General features: G+C 44.1%; 1 protein-coding gene across 1 annotated transcript in view; it reads left to right on the top strand.

Moving 5' to 3' along the window:
• BBS9 (Bardet-Biedl syndrome 9) overlaps window positions 1-13,927 on the top strand; it is a 166,907-nt gene that overhangs the window by 121,305 nt on the left and 31,675 nt on the right. The window lies entirely within an intron of this gene.

The raw sequence follows: 13,927 nt of genomic DNA, 5'->3' as shown, positions 1-13,927 counted from the left end.
TAAAAAAATATTTGTATATTAGAATTCAAAGTGATGCGCATTTGATCGTGTTACAAGCTTATTTTTTCTGTGGCTGTGGAAATGAAACCCTGGTTGTGTTGCTGAGTTAGGTCTGACATCATTTATCAACCTGCAGCTGGGTCGAGGCAATCCCAAGCACAAATCCAGGCTGGGCAGGGACCAGCTGGAGAGCAGCCCTGAAGAGAAGGACTTGGAGGTGCTGGGGGATGAGAAGCTCACCAGGAGCTGTCAGTGTGCACTTGCAGCCCAGAAAGCCAACCAGAGCCTGGGCTGCATCAGGAGAAGTGTGGCCAGCAGGGCAAGGGAGGTGATTCTCCCCCTCTGCTCTGCTCTGGTGAGACCCCACCTGAAGTACTGCATCCAGGTCTGGAGCCTCTATTACAAGAGGGATCTGGAGGTGCTGGAAGGTGTCCAGAGAAGGGCCACCAGGATGATCAGAGGGCTGGAGCACCTCTCCTATGAGGAGAGACTGAAAGAGTTGGGGCTGTTCAGTCTGGAGAAGAGAAGGCTCTGAGGTGACCTTCTTGTGGCCTTCCAGGATCTGAAGGGGGCTCCAAGAAAGCTGGGGAGGGACTTTTTAGGATATCAGGGAGTGACAGGACTGGGGGGGAATGGAACAAAGCTGGAAGTGGGGAGATTCAGACTGGACATGAGGAAGAAGTTCTTCCCCATGAGAGTGGTGAGAGCCTGGAATGGGTTGTCCAGGGAGGTGGTTGAGGTCCCATCCCTGGAGGTGTTTGCAGCCAGGCTGGAAGAGGCTCTGGCCAGGCTGATCTAGTGTGAGGTGTCCCTGGCCATGGCAGGGGGGTTGGAACTGGCTGATCCTTGTGGTCCCTTCCAACCCTGACTGATTCTATGATTCTAAGTTTTATCTCAGTTTGATCACTTAAAGCAGCTCTTGAAGCATATGCACAGTAATGCAGCAAATGCAGCCCAGAGGGTTACCTTATCAGTATGGGTTGGGAACTGACCTGTTGGAGAGCACTCAAGGGGAAAGGTTGACCATGAGCCAGCAATGTGCTGGCCACGAAGGCCAAGGGCATCCTGGAGTGTATTTGAAGGGCTGTGGTGAGTAGGTTGAGAGAGGTTCTCCTCCCCCTCTACTCTGTCCTGCTGAGGCCACATCTGGAATATTGTGTCCAGTTCTGGGCCCCTCAGTTCAAGAAGGATCTCAGAGAACTGCATGAAAGAATCTAGCACAGAGCCACAAAGGTGCTGGAGGGAGTGGAACATCTTCCTTATGAGGAGAGGTCCCTTTCAACCCCTAACATTCTGTGGTTCTGTGCTCTTTGTGCTCTAAAAGCCTTAGCACTTACTACTTTGCACTTTCAGTGTATACTTGTGTGCATTTGTAACGTGGGATGGAGAAGTGAGGAGTCAGAAGTCCTGCTTTCTTGATAGGGAGATGACTGTGGCTGCGTCCCTGGCTTTATGGTATATGCATCTGAGCAGTTCTGAAGTGGTGATAACACTGAACAACAACCACCACAACAATCTGCAGCTGTAGAAAGTACTGACTGGGTGAAACCTCACAGAAAATAGGCAACTGAAGGTAAAACTCATTTAAGGAGGTGTTGAAGAATACTTCTGGTCTGGATCAGGAATGTAGAGGAGATTTCAGAGCATCATGCAGTGTTTTAAATGAATTACTGCTTTGTAAAGAAATTTGAGGGTTTTGTCCTTTTCTGTCTTCCTACTGTGTGTAGTAGGAAGATGGGGAGCAAGGCCACACCTTTTCTCTGTCTCTGAAGTCTGCTAGCTTTGTACTGTTGAAAGACATTTTCTTCCTGCCTTTTTTCGTTCTTTAGTGAGACCTCTTTTCAAAATCCTGTGGTGATATCTTTGAGTGAATATTGCCCAGTTCCAAGCTGTGTTCTTAAGTGGAAAGCTGGGATGCAACAGAATGTGTCATATTCCTTAAGGAACTCCCTGTTTCCATGCTACTAAGCTTGAAGGGATGTCAGGACTAATTGGAAAAACATGGAGATCAGAGTTCCTGGAAGAGCAATGTTTTTATTTACTTATTTATATATAGATATGGCCCAAACATTGCTGCAAAGTGTGCTGTAAGAAAAATTGGCAGTAGTTTGTTCCCCCTGAAAGAGGAGAATTTTTGTTGTAGCAAATTCCTCTCTTCCATTGTTCATTAGCAGATCCTCACTGGTCGTTAGGGGAAAGGAAGAAGCTGTGTAACTCTGGTGGTGTCAAACTTCACAGCCTGGACTTCTAGCACACAATGCCTTGCAAAATGCAGTGCCTGCCATTTGCACTCACACAGATCCTCCATACTTCACAGATGAGAGATCTGCTGTCCCTGGAAGTATTTTAAAGAGTTGTAGATGTGGTACTGAGGGGCATGGCTTAGGAGTGACCTGGCAGTGCTGAGTTCATGGTTGGACTTGATGATCTCAAAGGTCTCCTCCAACCAAAATGATTCTGTGATTCTGATTCTGTGATTCCTGTCTGTCATGGGAATGTTATCTCAGTAGCAACTACAGTGATTTTTTCGCTTGGAGTTAGAATCATGTAGTTTAAATTTATTTAAAAGCAATTTAGGGACCTGAAGAGGGCACAGATTCAGCACCAAGGCTCAGCACCAAGGCCCAGAGAATGCTTTTAAACTACCAGAGATATTCTCAAAATCCCAGGAGGCTGATGGATCTGGGTTTGAAATCTTTTCCTGTAGCATAAGTACTGTGAGCCTGAGATCACTGTCAGCTTTGTATAGTTCCTCCATGCTCATTCAGAGCTATGAAAACTGCTGATTTCTTTTTTTTCCCTTCTCATAGATAGAAGTTTAGTGTTTATTACCACAAGACTCTGGTCCATTTGGAGGTGTCAGTCTCACTTAAGATATTTTCTATATGTTTTCTGTAGCAATAGAATGCTAAAGTAATTTTCCCTCTAAGTAACTCTTAAAATAATGCTTCCAGATATGTTTTTCGTATTTTACTTTACTTATATTGGATATTCCTAAAACTTCTTGACAATGCTTGTTAAATCTCTGTGAGGAAAAGTGAAAGTTAAGTTTTATTCACAAAGCTTGCTGCAAGTACTCAGGAGGATTTTGTGCACCTGAAGACTGGTCAGTACAGACTGGTGGAGCTGGTAGTCCTCTGAGGTCAGTGGAAAAGGCCTTGACCAAATGAGATTCAACATTTTACCTATCTTATCATAGTGCTCCTCACCTGTCTCCAGTATTTCACGAGACACTGTCCTTTACAGCAGTGTCTAGAGGCTGTTGGTAAGTGTCTGTCATCTCAGGGATTTAGACCTTAATGAAAGTGCCTTTTGCTCATTGAAAGTCAGTTTGCTGAGACTTTTTTTTTTCCCTTAAATTGTACCCAGAGGCTTTTAAAGCACATTTAGAAACCCCTGCATGCCAATTCCTTCCTATGGATTTATTGGCTCAGGCCCTTAAATGTGAAGTTGATGTTAACTCATTTTAACTGTTGTAATGAAAACTAAATAGTCTTTTCTAGCTTCCTTAAAGTCCTACAGGTTGATCAATAAAGTACCTTGAAAGACTGATTCCCCCAGGAAGTGCCAGGAAGCTTAGGAAGCTTGGAGTGGAAAAGTATTATTTAATGTATGAGATGATTTGAAAATCTGTCTTCTCTTTCTGTTTAAATGCAGAGTTAAGGTTTTTCTTATGGTTGCTGAATTAACCAGCATGGCTTCACCAAGGGCAATTCCTGCCTGATGAACTTGGTGGTATCAGTGGGTAAGGGTCTGATGTCATCCACCTGGACTTGGGTAAAGTGTTTGATATTGTCCCACATGACATCCTGGTCACCAAATTGGAAAAGTATGGACTTGAAAGGTGGACCACTGCCTGGAGAAGGAACTGGCTCCATGGTCACACGTGGAGAGTTGTGATCAACAGCTCAGTGTCCAAATGGAGACCAGAGATGAGTGTTGTCCCTCAGGGGCTGGTACTCAGACCCGTTTAACATCTTTGTCAGTGACATGGGCAGTGTGATTGAGGCACTCTCAGCAAGTCTGTGGGTGACACCTGGGGTTGGAGTGGCTGGAGTGCAGCCAGACTAAGAGGGACCTGAGGCCACTGGTTGACAGCAGCTGAACAGCAGCCAGCAGTGTGCCCAGGTGGCCAAGAGAGCCAATGGCATCCTGGCCTGCATCAGGAATAGCGTGGCCAGCAGGAGCAGGGAAGTCATTCTGCCCTGTGCTCAGCACTGGTTAGGCCACACCTTGAGTGCTGTGTCCAGTTCTGGGCTCCTCAATTTAAGAAGGACGTTGAGAGACTTGAACATGTCCAGAGAAGGGCAACGAGGCTGGGGAGGGGTCTGGGGCACAGCCCTGTGAGGAGAGGCTGAGGGAGCTGGGGATGTTTAGCCTGGAGAAGAGGAGGCTCAGGGCAGACCTCATTGCTGTCTACAACTACCTGAAGGGAGGTTGTAGCCAGGAGGGGGTTGGTCTCTTCTCCCAGGCAACCAGCACCAGAACAAGAGGACACAGTCTCAAGCTGCGCCAGGGGGAAGTTTAGGCTGGAGGTGAGGAGAAAGTTCTTTATAGAAAGAGTAATTTGCCATTGGAATGTGCTGCCCAGGGAGGTGGTGGAGTCACCATCCCTGGAGGTGTTCAAAAAAAGCTTGGATGTGGCACTTGGAGCCATGGCTTAGTTGTCAGGAGGTGTTGGGTATTAGGTACAGGTTGGACTTGATGATCTCTGAGGTCTTTTCCAACCTGGTTGATTCTGTGATTCTGTGTAACACCAAGCTGTGTGGTGTGGTTGACACACTGGAGGGAAGTGATCTGTCCAGAGTGGCTTGGACATGCTTGAGATGTGGACCCAAGCCAACCTCATGAAGTTCAACAAGGCCAAGTGCAAGGTCCTACACCTGGATGGGGGCAATCCCAAGCACAAATATAGGCTGGGTGAGGAGTGGCTCAAGATCTGGCTCTAGGAGAAGGGCTTGGGGGTGTCAGCTGATGAAAACTCAACACTAGCTGGCCAGAAGGCAGCATTGTGCTGGGCTGCATCTGAAGAAGTATGACCAGCAGGACTCTGCTCTGGTGAGACCCCATCTGGAGCACTGCATCTGGTGCTGGTGCCCCCAGCATTCAAAAATGTGTAGATGTAGCACTGAAGGATGTGGTTTAGTGGTGACCTGGCAGTGTTGGGACTTGCTCTTAAAAGTCTTTTCCACCCAAATTGATTCTATGATTCTATCTAAGGGCCCATGATAGCATGCTGCATCTTTAATCTGACTTCTAGTTCTCCACATGTAAGATGTTCTTGCATGGTGAACAGTTCTGGCTTAATAGAAAAGCCTAGAAATAAGGATGTAGTAATATAATCAAACAGTTTAAACTTCATGATTTGGGTTCTGGTTTTTTTGTTTGTTTGTTTGTTTTTTTAAGATTAAAGTATGTCCCTTGCCCCATAAAGCTGATTTGGTGGAAGGGGAGTGGCAAATCATTAGGGAGAATTTTGAGTGCTTTATAGCAGCAAGATTTTCTGGTTGCTTAAGAAAAGTCTAATAGCAGCTTGATGCAGCCAGAAACATTGATTAGTTGGCTCTCTGATGTGAATATCTTTACAACTTATTTCCATTGTGACTTTCTTTACTCTTTAAAGGTTTGTTTTTTTTTTTTTTTCTATTGTTTTAAGAATTCTGGGAATTTATTTCTCTGGAAAGGAAAGGAAATGGAGCTATACAGAAATGAAGGCTCACACCATGAGCCAATCACACCTGTGTATAAATAGAATTCATATCTGCCTTGCAGTCTTGTGTCATAGCTCCTTGGTTTTAGATGTTTTACTCTTAAATGCAGGTTACAGATGAACAGATTGTGGTGAGCCAGCTTGCCTTGTGGCCTCTTATTACATCATTCTGCGTGGTTCAGGTGAGCACATTTAAAAAAAGGAAATCTGAATATCAGACATGTGAAGGGAGTGAGGGATAATGTCTGAGGTGGTCTTTAGTTCTAATGAACTCCAGCAGATATCTTTATCCCAGAATCACAGAATATTAGGGGTTGGAAGGGACCTCCAGAGATCCATCAGTCCAACCCCCCCTGCCTGAGCAGGATCACCTAGGGCAGGTCACACAGGAACACATCCAAATAGGTTTTGAAATTAAATCTACAGAGAAGGAGACTCCACAACCTCTCTGGGCAGCCTGGTCCAGGGCTCCATCACCCTCACCATACAGAAGTATCTCCTCATGTTGAGGTGGAACCTCCTGTGTTCCAGCTTGTACCTGTTATTCCTTGTCCTGTCACTGGGCACCACTGAAAAGAGCCTGGCATCTTCATCCTGTCACCAACCCCTCAGCTATTGATAGACATTGATCAGATCCCCTCTCAGCCTTCTCTTCTCCAGACTGAACAGCCCCAGGGCTCTCAGTCTTTCTTCATAGCAGAGATATTCCAATCCCTTCATCATCCTTGTAGCTCTCTGTGACTCTGTCCAGAGCTGAATTGGGGAGCCCAAAACTGGACACAGTATTCCAGATGTGATCTCACCTAGACTCAAATGGTAGTTCTCCAAGTGGTTAATTCTCAGGGATTACATAGAAAATGGTAAAGTATTGGCATTGCTTTTTTTAATTGGTAAGAAGGCAGTCATAGAATTATAGAATCAGTCAGGGTTGGAAGGGACCACAAGGATCAGCCAGTTCCAACCCCCTTGCCATGGGCAGGGACACCTCACACTAGATCAGCCTGGCCAGAGCCTCATCCAGCCTGGCTGCAAACACCTCCAGGGATGGGACCTCAACCACCTCCCTGGACAACCCATTCCAGGCTCTCACCACTCTCATGGTGAAGAATTTCTTCCTCATGTCCAGTCTGAATCTCCCCACTTCCAGCTTTGTTCCATTCCCCCTAGTCCTGTCACTCCCTGATATCCTAAAAAGTCCCTCCCCAGCTTTCTTGGAGCCCCCTTCAGATCCTGGAAGGCCACAAGAAGGTCACTTCAGAGCCTTCTCTTCTCCAGACTGAACAGCCCCAACTCTTTCAGGCTGTCCTTATAGAAGAGGTGTTCCAGCCCTCTGCTCATCCTGGTGGCCCTTCTCTGGACACCTTCCAGCATGTCCAGATCCCTCTTGTAATAGAGGCTCCAGACCTGGATGCAGTACTCCAGGTGGGGTCTCACCAGAGCTGAGCAGAGGGGGAGAATCACCTCCCTTGCCCTGCTGGCCACACTTCTCCTGATGCAGCCCAGGCTCTGGTTGGCTTTCTGGGCTGCAAGTGCACACTGACATCTCTTGTTGAGCTTCTCATCCACCAGTGATAAAAACAATAACTTGGTTTTCTTTGACATTTTGAGATTTCAGTATTGTGAAAAGGGGCAAAATAAGATGAAATCATGGGAAGACACATTCGTGTGCAAGGTTGTGAAAAGGTTTTTACAATGTTTTTTAGAAAGTCTCCCTTCCTCAGTTGATATCCACAGCTGGCAGAAACCACAGAGGGAAGGGGTACAAAGGTTAAGAAGGCTAAAGCAATAACATTTAAAAGAAAAAAATGGAATAACTTGACAAGGCAAATGTCATCAGTAATGAATCAGAAAGAAACCTCACTTGAGATGTGGGATTCATTCATTTGTTGTACTCTGAGGTTCAGTTGGCAGCGCTGCAGTTCCAACTTGCTTTGTCTAAGTGTGGTTAGGATCAACACATTAGTGCTTGGTGTGCACAATCCTGCTGCTGGCTCTTTGCACTGAAATCCATTAAATTTTAATATGTCCTGCTTAAGTGGCCACAAATGATTCGTAATGTTGAAGTAAGACTGGGGAAAGAGGTTCCCTTAATGATCATGCTTGTCACTGGGCTTTATTTTTTATATTGCTTTGAGTCCTTGAGAGACCCCAAGCAGAAACAAGCCTCTAAAGTTTGGTCTGATAAGCTAATTGTCCAGAACTATGAAAAAAATATTACTAAAGGGAAAAGTGTACAGCTTGTGACCTTTTGTTTCAGAAGACTCAATAATAGCAAATAAAAAAAAGTTCAAGTTAAACCCAGACAGTTATTTTAAGAGGCTGTAACGAATGATGTAATCTGTTTTTAAATAAAGCCAAATGCCAGGAATTTAGCATAATCCTTTTATTAAAGGTATGCTGTTAATGGGGAGTCAGTCTTGTATGGCCATTCATACTTTGGGTTTCCACACAATGGGTTTGCTTCTGTTCTATTTTAAGTTCTCATTTCCTGAACAGTCTGAATTTTGGAGTGCATTGTATTCATACATGAGCTTTACCCATGATTAGCTCTGCAGTTTAGATGTTACTTTGCCTTTCCAGTCCATACCCAGACACAACCACCACAAAATTACAGTGATTGTCTACTTTTCCTCAGTACTACCACAGAATCTTAGAATGGCTCAGGTTGGAAGGCACCTCAGAGATCACCTCCTCCAACCTCCCCACCATGGGCAGGGACACCTCTCAACCAGACTTGTCTGATCAATGCCTCATCCAACCTGGCCTTCAACACCCCCAGGGAGGAGGCAGCCACAGCCTCCCTAGGCAGCCTATTCCAGAGTCTCACCACCCTCCTACCAAAGAACTTCTTCCTCAGATCCAGTCTAAATCTACTCTCCCTCCACTTCAAACCATTCCCCCATGCCCTATCCCTAGACACCATCATGAAAAGTCCTTCCTGCAGCCTTCCTGTAGGCTCCCTTCAGGTACTGGAAGGCAGCTCTAAGGTCCCCCTGGAGTCCTCTTTTCTCCAGGTTGAACACCCCCAGCTCCCTCAGCCTATCCTCACAGCAGAGGTGCTCCAGCCCTTTTTCATGGCCTTCCTCTGGACTCTCTCCAACAGCTCTGTGTCCTTCTTATGCTGGGAACACCAAAACTGAACACGGTACTTGAGGTGGGTTCTCACCAGAGCAGAGTAAAAGGGAAGAGTTGCTGTGGCAAGGAACATTCATTCACAAAAAGGTATTAAAGGAGAGACATTACAGAGGGATGAAGGGGAGGACTGCATATGAAAAATAATTCTGAGGTCACTCCTCCTCTTTTAAAATGATGAAATCAGGCTCTTTGGGAGCCTTTCTTTTTTATATGTATATGCAACATTTCTCTTGATTATTTCTTTACTCAAGCCAGAATGTGTCAAGGTTAATGGCTTATTCAGTTTCTTCTGAATAGAAGTAGCATACTTCAGCCAACAGAGATGCAACTGTTTACACAGGAGGAGATGTCAGGCCATTTTACCAGGTACCACAACCCATTTGCTCTTCATTTGTTACTTTTTTCTTTTTCTGGCACATTTCACTTGAGTGGATATGACTCTTCTCATCCACTGCCATAAATCAGATGTAATTTAGATGAAACTGATCAGAAGGCTGGAGCACCTTTCCTATGAAGACAGATTGAGAGAGTTAGGGCTATTTAGTCTGGAGGAGGGAAGGCTCTGAGGAGACCTTATTGTGGCCTTCCAGTATCTGAAGGGAGCTACAGAAAAGCTGGGGAGGGACTTTTTAGGGTGTCTTGGTAGTGATAGGACTAGGAGGAATGGAGCAAAACTAGAAATGGGTAGATTCAGATTGGATGTTAGGAAGAAATTCTTCCCCAGGAGGGTGGTGAGACACTGGCACAGGTTGCCCAGGGAGGTGGTGGAAGCCTCATCCCTGGAGGTTTTCAGGGCCAGGCTGGATGAGGCTCTGAGCAACCTGACCTAGTGTGAGGTGTCCCTGCCCATGGCAGGGAGGTTGGAACTGGCTGATCCTTGAGGTTCCTTCCAACCCTAACAGTTCTATGATTCTAAACTGTTCTGAGCAACTGAGATAATTCTTTGGATGTTTTTTTCTGTTATTGCTGAATTTGGCATACAGATTTTGAGGGGAAACTCCTACTTAATTTCTTTCGTTTGGTCCTCAATTTAAAAAATAATAAGAAACCCCCCCTTGAGCTTTGGCAGTATCACATTTATTTTTTTTTCTTGATATTTAAGACTTTTTTTTTTTTTAATGAAGTAAAGGTGTTTAGGTATGTGGGACAGATTTCATCACTTTTACTATGTGGGCAGTGCAACATGTATGAGCCTGTGCCATTCTATGATGAACTATCAATGCAAAACTCTATGCCCACCACTAACACTGCTTGTAATGCATTTGCTCTTCCACATTACCATAAAGGAGTCAAATAAATCTAAACCTAGTGAAAATTTCATATTTTGTACATGCAAAACTGATTTTTCAATTTCTTCAGTTTTTTTTTTTAGAGCCTAATCCAAATCCTGATGAAATGTATGGGAGTTTTTCCATAGATTTCAGTAAGCTTTGGCTCAGGGCTTTGCTTTACAATTTTTCAAATAGATTTGCCAAAAAATCTGCAGAGAGCCAGGCCCTTGGAAAGTTTTTTACTTGCAGAGTGCAGCTGGTTTTGAATTGCATGCAGAAAAGTTCCCAATGCTTTTTTGAAACAAACAAATAAAAAACAGTTTTAAAGATGTTAGAAGTTTAGTAGGTAAAAGAGTGCTTCAGCACTGGAAGCAGAAATTGCTTGGGGTCTATGTCTAAGCACGACAAATTCTTTTTAAAAAGTCTAACTATAGGATAACAAAGCTTAGAATTACAATCTCATTATAACTTTGCTAAAATTTTCCTGGGTTATGACTTTCAGAGCACCAGGGATGTCTGTCCTAATAAATGATTGATTTTTTTGTTTTGTTTTGTGCTGCAAGGGAAAATTGTGTTGCAGTTAAAGAGTAATTCCCTCTGGTTAATTACACTAATTTAAGAGAGAGATCTTGAACTTCAGGGGACATACTCATAGATTCATGGAATACCAGGTTGGAAGTGACCTCAAAGATCATCTAGTCCAACCTTCCAGGGTAAGAATATAGCTTAAATGAGATGTCCCTCTGCACTCAGATCCATCTGGTGACACAGAGTGGTTTTCACTGCCACTGGGTGGCTGGATGACTGGATATGGAGGTAGATGTGGTTGGGCAGGCTGAGTTTTAGAGAGCATGGGGCACAGCCTGTGCCTCAGCAAGCAGAGCTCCTACCCTTGCCTACCAGCCTAAGATTAAAAGAGTGGCATTTTAGGAGAGTGTCTTGGCTTATAGATGGCAATCAATGAGGTGCAGAATCTCTCTTCATTTTCCCTTTTTACATTTTTTTTTTGGGTTTTGAGTGATCACCTCCAGCATGGATAAGATGCAGATCTAGCTGCAGTGAAGCTCCTCAGTAGCTCTGTTGTGAATTCACAGGATGGTAGGGGTTGGAAGGGACCTCTGGAGATCGTCTAGACCAACCCCCCTGCTAAAGCAGGTTTGCCTATATCAGGATTGCACAGGATTGCTTCCAGGCAGGTTGTGAAAGTCTCCAGAGGAGGAGACTCCACAACCTCTCTGGGCAGCCTAATCTGGTGCTCTGTCACCCTCACACTACAGAAGTTTCTCCTTATGTTTAGGTGGTAATTTCTGTGTTCCAGTTTGTGCCTCGTTCTCCTTGTCCTGTTGTTGGGCACCACTGAAAAGAGTCTGTCCCTATTATCTCAATCCCACTCTTAAGATATGAGTAAGCACTGAGAAGATCCCTTCTCAGTCTGCTCTTCTGCAGGCTAACCAGTCCCAGGTCTCCTAGCCTTTCCTCACATGAGAGATGTTCCTGTCCCCTCATCATCTTTGTAGCACCCTACCATGACCTCTATGGCTTTTTCCTTTGGAGGCAAAGGGTGATGCCTTCCTGAATCAGAATGCCTGACTTGGGTACAAAGTTGTACAGCATCAGTATTGAACTTTTAGGGTGTTTTCTTAATTCTTAAAGAGTGAGATCATTTTGGAAGAACAGTGGTATGTGTGGCTGTTCCACTTTTTGTGCTGTTAGTCTACTCATGAAGCTGCTGTCAAGGTTTCAGCTGATTTTCGTATGGTAAATGAAGGTCTATAAATTAATGTTCCCCTTGCCCCTGGTTTTGTTCTGATTCACTCATCTCTAATACTTCGATCTGAAAGTACCTGGAATATCTGAGCTGGAAAATGTAGTGAAATCAAACGTGAAGTGCTGTATCACAGTCTCACAGTATATCAGAGGTTGGAAGGGACCTCAAGAGATCATCAGGTCCAACCCCCCCTGCCAGAGCAGGATCACTTAGGGTAGTCTGCACAGGAATGCATCCAGGTGGGTTTTGAAAGTCTCCAGAGAAGGAAACTCCACAACCCTCCTGGGCAGCCTTTATGACACTGACAGATTTGGAAATGCTTTAAAATAGTTTTGATTTTTTCAATTGTGTCACTGGCTGAACCACCATCAGTGGTGATAAAAGGGGCAAGCAGCAGTGAAAAGCTACAGAAACTCCGTTCTTTAAAGTTTTGTTTTGATTCAGTTACACTGTGGCAAAGGTTTAGCTGGCCTTCTGCTAATTAGAATGTTGGTAAAGCACTAGAAAATAATGTGTAGTTGACTGACTAAATGATGCTGAAGTGCTCTCTAGTCGGATTGGCAAACCTTCAGCAAGCTGAAGCCCCCAGGCTTGCTGCCTTTCATGTGATTAACGTGGCAGGCTGCGTGTCTGCTGAGGGTTTGCTCTGTATTAGAAGTGCAAATACCACAGCAGGGTGCACTGCCAGTAGCTCTCTGTCTTTTGATGAAAGATGTACTTTATTAACTCTGACCCTAACCAAAGCTTGGCTGTTATTCCACTTAAATAAAACTAGTTAACTGTAAATTAGGGATCACCAAAAGGAGTATTACTTCAAAGTTGGGATATGATTAGGGGGATGTTCCACTGTATTAATCGAGTTTCAATTTTAATGACCCACTGTCTTCTATGTAACAATAAGCAGCTGTGCCACACTGTGTGTTTCAAAGAACATTTACTCAGCCTTTAAATTTACCATTAGAGATCAAAGAGAAGGTCTGATGTGTATGGATGATGAAGGATGCCTCAGTTGGAATGGCTGGCTGAACAGAAGTAGTGCAACTGGAGGGTAATAAATATTGTGAGCACCCCTTTTTAATCTCAGTTATGTGGTGCTGAACTATGCTAAATTTTATAGCTGCACTGAGAAATCTTTCACAATTATCTTAAAACTCTATCAGCACTGATAAGCCTGTGTTTCTTCTAGCACTTTTTTTTTCCTTCCCCCACCCCCCAATATGATTTTCAGTCAAACCAGAGTTTTAAAAGTAAACATAATTGCTGGTGACATTCTTGAAAGCAGCTTAGGAATCAATGGATGCTTGAATTACATACAGGAAGTTTTGGAGGGCATTGCAGAGTAGAGTCTGGCTGAATGATCAGGCTTCTCCCTTCCAATCTTGAAATTTAGTTAAATAGATATGAATTAGTAATTATTTGATACTATCTTCTGTAAAATCGAGAGTTTCTTGTAACCAGAGTAGTCATTAGGGGTATTAAGTTGCTGATCAGAGTTATTTCAATGAATTTCTAAACTGACATTGATGACAATTTGAATCAGGTCGTTGAGAAATCAGGCAACAGTGTGACAGGAGTTACACAAGAGATTAAAGTTAGGGAAATAAACTGTTAGATATCCAGGGTCTTGATTACATTCTACCATAAATTGTTGAGAAGGATATTCTGTGCAGTAATATAAAGTAGACTCCAGCCAGGTCTGATGAAGTAATTGAAGAGGTTAAGATCTATCAAGGAGCATATTGCCTGTTCTAGGTAGGATATTCCAGTGCTCCTGGGATTGTGTTCTAAAAATCTTTCTGAAAGTCAGACAGGTTCTTATGCTGCCTATGGCAGTGACCAGCTGCTGTGTTTCCCTACAAAGGCACTGTACAGGCAGAATTAATCACCTGCAATACTTCCCCAGTCTGAGGAGAACAATTTTAACTGCTTCTCTGTGTTTCATTTAATTGGTTATCAAGGGAAAAATGGCTTTTGTGCAGTCTTACAGCAGAGTTCTCAGGTATTTCCAAATAAAACATACAGGTATCTGCGTCAAAAATGAGC

The sequence above is a fragment of the Indicator indicator genome, chromosome 11 (assembly GCF_027791375.1).
Source record: "Indicator indicator isolate 239-I01 chromosome 11, UM_Iind_1.1, whole genome shotgun sequence".
In the NCBI taxonomy this organism is placed as follows: domain Eukaryota; kingdom Metazoa; phylum Chordata; class Aves; order Piciformes; family Indicatoridae; genus Indicator; species Indicator indicator.
The sequence above is the reverse complement of the archived record's forward strand: the minus strand, read 5'-3'. Positions and strand labels throughout refer to the sequence as shown.